The sequence below is a fragment of the Haematobia irritans genome, chromosome 1, assembly GCF_050003625.1.
Source record: "Haematobia irritans isolate KBUSLIRL chromosome 1, ASM5000362v1, whole genome shotgun sequence".
NCBI classification, from domain to species: domain Eukaryota; kingdom Metazoa; phylum Arthropoda; class Insecta; order Diptera; family Muscidae; genus Haematobia; species Haematobia irritans.
This window is the reverse complement of record NC_134397.1, coordinates 91,057,142-91,063,111: the sequence shown is the minus strand read 5'-3', so window position 1 is coordinate 91,063,111 and position 5,970 is coordinate 91,057,142.

The following is a 5,970-nucleotide window of genomic DNA, read 5'->3' as shown; positions in this document are numbered from 1 at the left end:
ATTTCAACCGAATCCGATGAGTTTTGCTATTCCAAGGGGCTCTGGAGTTCAAATCTGGGGATCGGTTTATATGGGGGCTATACATAATTATGGACCGATTTCGACCAATTTTTGCATGGGTGTTTGAGGACATATATTAACACCACGTACCAAATATCAAATGAATCAGATGAATTTTGGTCTTCCAAGAGGCTCCGGAGGTCAAATCTGGCGATCGGTTTATATGGAGCTATATATAATTATGCACCGATGTGGACCAATTTTTGAATGGTCAGTAGAGACCATATACTAACACCATGTACCAAATTTCAGCCGGATCGGATGAAATTTGCTTCTCTTAGAGGCTCCGCAAGCGAAATCGTGGGATCGGTTTATATGAAGGCTATATATAATTATTGACCGATGTAGACCAATTTTTGCATGGTTGTTAGAGACCACATACTAACAACATGTACCAAATTTCAGCCTGATCGGATGAAATTTTCTTCTCTTAGAGGCTCCGCAAGCCAAATCTGGGGATCGGTTTATATGGGGGCTATATATAATTATGGACCGATGTGGACCAATTTTTACATGGTTGTTAAAGACCATATACTAACACCATGTACCAAATTTCAGCCGGATCGGATGAAATTTGCTTCTCTTAGAGGGTCTGCAAGCCAAATTTGGGGGTCCGTTTTTATGGGGGCTATACGTAAAAGTGGACCGGTATGGCCCATTTGCGATACCATCCGACCTACATCAATAACAATTACATGTGCCAAGTTTCAAGTCGATAGCTTGTTTCGTTCGGAAGTTAGCGTGATTTTAGCAGACGGACGGACGGACATGCTCAGATCGACTCAGAAAATGCTCCGTATCGGTCCATGTTTTGGAATAGTCGCCATATATACCTATTTCCCGATTTTTATTCTTGGGCTTCTTTAAACTGTATTTATTACCCGATTTGCCTGAAATTGGAAATCTAGAGGTATTTTGGGAACCCAAATATGTGTGCCGAAATTGAGGTGTATCGGTCCATTTTTTGGTATAACCCCCATATAGACCGATCTCTCGATTTTACTTCTAGGGCGTCTAGAGACTATATTTTCTAGCCGATTTGCTTGAAATTGAAAATCTATAGGTATTTTAAGATCATAAATGGATGTGTCGCAAATGGTGCCTATTGGTCCATATTGTGCTATAGCGCCCATATAGACCGATCTTCCGATTTTATTTCTTGGGCTTATAGAATCCGTAGTTTTTATCCAATTTGCCGCAAATTAGAAATATAGACGTATCTTAGGACCATAAAGAGGTATATCGAAAATGTTCCGTATCGGTCCATGTTTTGTATAGCCCCTACATAGACTGATCTCCCGATTTTACTTCTCGGGCTTCTAGAGTTCGTAGTTTTCACCCAATTCGTCTGAAAGTGGAATTTTAGAGGTATTTGAGGAAATAGGTCAGCCGAATATGGTGTGTGTCGACCCATGTTTTAGTGTAGCCTTCACAAAGACCGATCTCCAGATTTAACTCCATGGGCTTTTAGAAACCGTAGTTTTTATCCGATTTGCACAAAAATGTAAATACACTGGAATTTTAGACCCTCAAAAATCTGTATCGCATTTATTTTTACCGGTCCATTTGGCAAGATCGATTTAACTTCTTGAGGATACACCCAAAGAAAAAATATTTTCCTCCGGAATGAAATTATATAAAAACGAAATTCCCCTTTCGTATAAAGTATTTTCGTTTAGAGCAAACTAATCCAATTTTTTGATAAGCGATTTAACGATTGTCTCTAAAATTTGTGTCAAAAGAAAACTTTGCTTGTCTAAAGTTTCGTTCCACAGAAAATTTCTGGAAAGTGAAAGTTAAATTTCCAAATTTTACTCATCGTATTCATTTAAATAATGGCGGAAAAAATGTACAGATTTAAGATTTCAAATCGAGGCGTTATTTCATCATATACAAGATATGTTTATGTTATGATTTCTCTAAAACTCAAACAAAATTGGTTCTCATAAATCCAGAATCTGATCTGGTCTTCATTGGTAGAATCTTTAAATTTTTTCTTCGGGAAACGTACTGGTTGAACTGATTTGCTTGGGAGAAGATTTGTCATCAAACCCCATAAAATTCTATATATTATCAAGTAATCCGCTACGACGAAGAGTTTTCAAAGTAGACTATTATATTTGATTCATGGTGGTGGGTATTTAAGATTCGGCCCGGCCGAACTTACTGCTGTATATACTTGTTTTTCGTATGTATGAAACATTATGTGTGTATGCGTGTACATTTTGATTTCGAATTTGTGTTTTTTGGCTTGGCTTGTATTTTGTTTGCAAATTCTTTTAGTATTATTAGTGTGATTGGACCTAAATGATAGTAAATTTGGCTTGTCTCCTTACATGAAAGTGAGGAGAACGATAAATTATTAATAAACAAGTAAGTAAAGTCTAAAGTCGAGCGGGGCCGATTATATTATACCCTTCACCATTATGTAGACCAAAATTTGTGTTACCATATCAACTCCTTCAAATTTGTTGGGAGTTATTATCAAAATTTATATTCCTATATACAAATATTTATATCTGAAACGATTTGGAGACAATTTTTTGTACTTCTATAAAATCGCAAGAAATAAAAATTAAATCGGCTAACACCCTGCGATGAAACATATTCATATGTATTCGAGATATAGGACAATTTGAGTAATATCTAAAATTTTTGCTACTCAGCAGTGGCGATTTTACAAGGATATTGGTCAAATCTCGCCACGATATGTGGTCAATTGTGGGTTCTGATATATTATTTTGCCAATTCTGGTGATATTTCCACAAGTCGGAGCTTTATTTAAAATTCGACCATTCTGTGAAAAGTTTGGCATTACAGTGTGTAGAATATGACTACGATATGAGGAAATCATCACAGAATTTTGTGTAAGATGTGGGTATTTTGGCCATATTAGATTAAGATGACATACTTAAATAGCATATTAAATATATTCTCTGTGGAAACTATCGCGTCAATTGGAGGAAACTCCCATTGAAAATGGGTCTAAAATATGAAACATTCTACCATTCTACCCTACTCTGGCATACATATATATGGGAGCTATACATAAATATGAACCGATTTTGACCAAATTTGACATGTATACACGGACGAAAACGACTGTTTTTCATGTGTTTGGGTATCAACATTATATGTTTGGAACTCAAATATTTAAACACAATATTTTTGAGTGCAAACATATAATGTTCATAAACTAGCATAATATGTTTGGGACATATATATTAATATGTTAGAACATATTATGTTTGGGACATAAAATGTTTGTAAATATAATATGCTTGGATTCAAACATATATTAATTTAGAAATAGCCCATAAACACAAATGTGTTTACAAAGAGAGACAAAGTGTATGCTGGAAGTAAAATAGTGAAAGTAACCAATTGGCGCATTACAAATATATATACACAAAGAAAATTTCATTAAATATAGGAAAAATACTATGTGTGAATATAAACAAGTATAAATTTACATATTATGAGTAAACATATATATGTTGTGATATAAGACTTCGCCAAAAACTGTATATGCTTAAGTAAAATATTAAGATGAGTATTCGGAGAGAAAATTCATTCGGAACCAAGATAAAATATATTTGAAACCAGTATATACGGCCGTAAGTTCGGCCAGGCCGAAGCTTATGTACCCTCCACCATGGATTGCGTAGAAACTTCTACTGAAGCCGATGGAAAGGTAACTTAAAACTTTTCAACAACGTAATATATACCACATAGTCCATACGTGGTATATATTAAACTACAAAAGGGCCTATTAAATACGTATATAATTAAGTTTCTATAGAAATACAATTTTGACAAAATAAAAGTTTGACAACATTTTCTATAGAAGTAAAATTTTGACAAAATTTTCTATAGAAATAAAATTTGGAAAAAATTTTCTATAGAAATTAAATTTTGACAAAATTTTCTATAGAAATAAAATGTTGTCAACATTTTCTATAGAAATAAAATTTTGACAAAATTTTCTATAGAAATAAAATTTTGACAAAATTTTCTATAGAAATAACATTTTGACAATGTTTTCTATAAAAATAAAATTTTGATAGATTATTTTTGGCTCGAGTGGCAACCATGATTATGAACCGATATGGACCAATTTTTGTGTGATTGGGGATCGGCTATATATAACTATAGACCGATATGGACCAATCTTAGCATGGTTATTAGCGGCCTTATACTAACACCACGTTGCAAATTTCAACCGGATCGGATGAATTTTGCTCCACCAAGAGGCTCCGGAGATCAAATCTGGGGAACGGTTTATATGGGGGCTATATATAATTATGGACCGATATGGACCAATTCTTGCGTGTTTGTTAGAGACCACATTCTAACACCATGTTCCAAATTTCAACTGGATCGGATGAATTTTGCTCCTCCGTTTTGGACCGTTATGGACCAATTTTTGTATGTTTGTGAGATACCATATACTAACACCATGTACCAAATTTCAGCCGGATCGGATGAAATTTGCTTCTCTTAGAGCAATCCAAGCCAAATTTGGGGGTCCGTTTATATGGGGGCTATACGTAAAAGTGAACCGATATTGCCCATTTTCAATACCATCCGACCTACATCAATAACAACTACTTGTGCCACGTTTCAAGTCGATAGCTTGTTTCGTTCGGAAGTTAGCGTGATTTCAACAGACGGACGGACGGACGGACGGACGGACATGCTTAGATCGACTCAGAATTTCACCACGACCCAGAATATATATACTTTATGGGGTCTTAGAGCAATATTTCGATGTGTTACAAACGGAATGACAAAGTTAATATACCCCCATCCTAAGGTGGAGGGTATAAAAAGGAGCATGAGTTTTGTTTATCATTTTCGCATTACGGGCACAATTTTTTTGTTTCGTCAAAACAAATCGGAACGTAGGACGAGTAAGTCAAAATATTCAAACAAAGGTAATTAAAGGGATCTTCATAAAAACTAACGAAAGGGCACTATACACTGAAAAAAAGCATGTCCGGTTCCAAAGATTGTGTCTCCACTTTAACAATTTTGATATTGATTCCGAACCAAAGAAGCGGAGAATACAAGTAAGGATGCTTTTAAGACACAATTCTCTTTTAAATGGGGTTTTGTGTACTTAACTCTACGAAGCATATTTCAATTTTTCAGCTTTTTTTCATATGCTATACAATGTCCGTTAAAAACAAAACTTCCAGTAGAAATTATGCTATGTTTCAAGTAAAAAATGTCTTTAAAATAAAGTATTGAAAAACATATCCTATTTTTAATGATTTTTGCCTTGTAGTCAAGATGCAAAAATGCAACAAACTTAAAGAGAGTTTTATTAATTTCAAAGAAATTTTCTGAATTATTAAAGTCAAGTTAACCTTAGTCCAAATATTTGTTCTCTCATTTTATGATACCCATTTTTAAGTCAAATCACTTAATTATAACAACAACACGACTTCATTGAAAGTATCGACCTTTGAACATGGAAAAACTTTATATTAGAGAAATGCGTCTTCTAAGCTAAGCAAAAGTTGTATTCTTATTTTAAGGACATGAACTATTTGGCCTCACGACAATATTTTTTCAGTGCACTCTTTTTAGAGTTGTGAAAGTAAAATGAAAACAGGGCGAAACAGTGAAAAATTAAACAGTAAGATCTATAAAAACAAAGATTAGTTCCCCTTTATTAATGAGTAGTCCAAGAGGAGTTGACGAAAATAAAAGCGGGCATTGAGTTCGAGTTTTGCCGCTAAAATTATTTCTCATTTTAGCGGCAAAACCAGAATAACATTGCAACTTTTTCCGGTAAATTGTATTATAAAATAGTGGGGAAAGATCCAAAGCAACATTGAATAAGTTTATTTTCTTTAAAAGAAATTATTAAAGAAAAGTAAAAGGGTAAACATGGCCATTTTA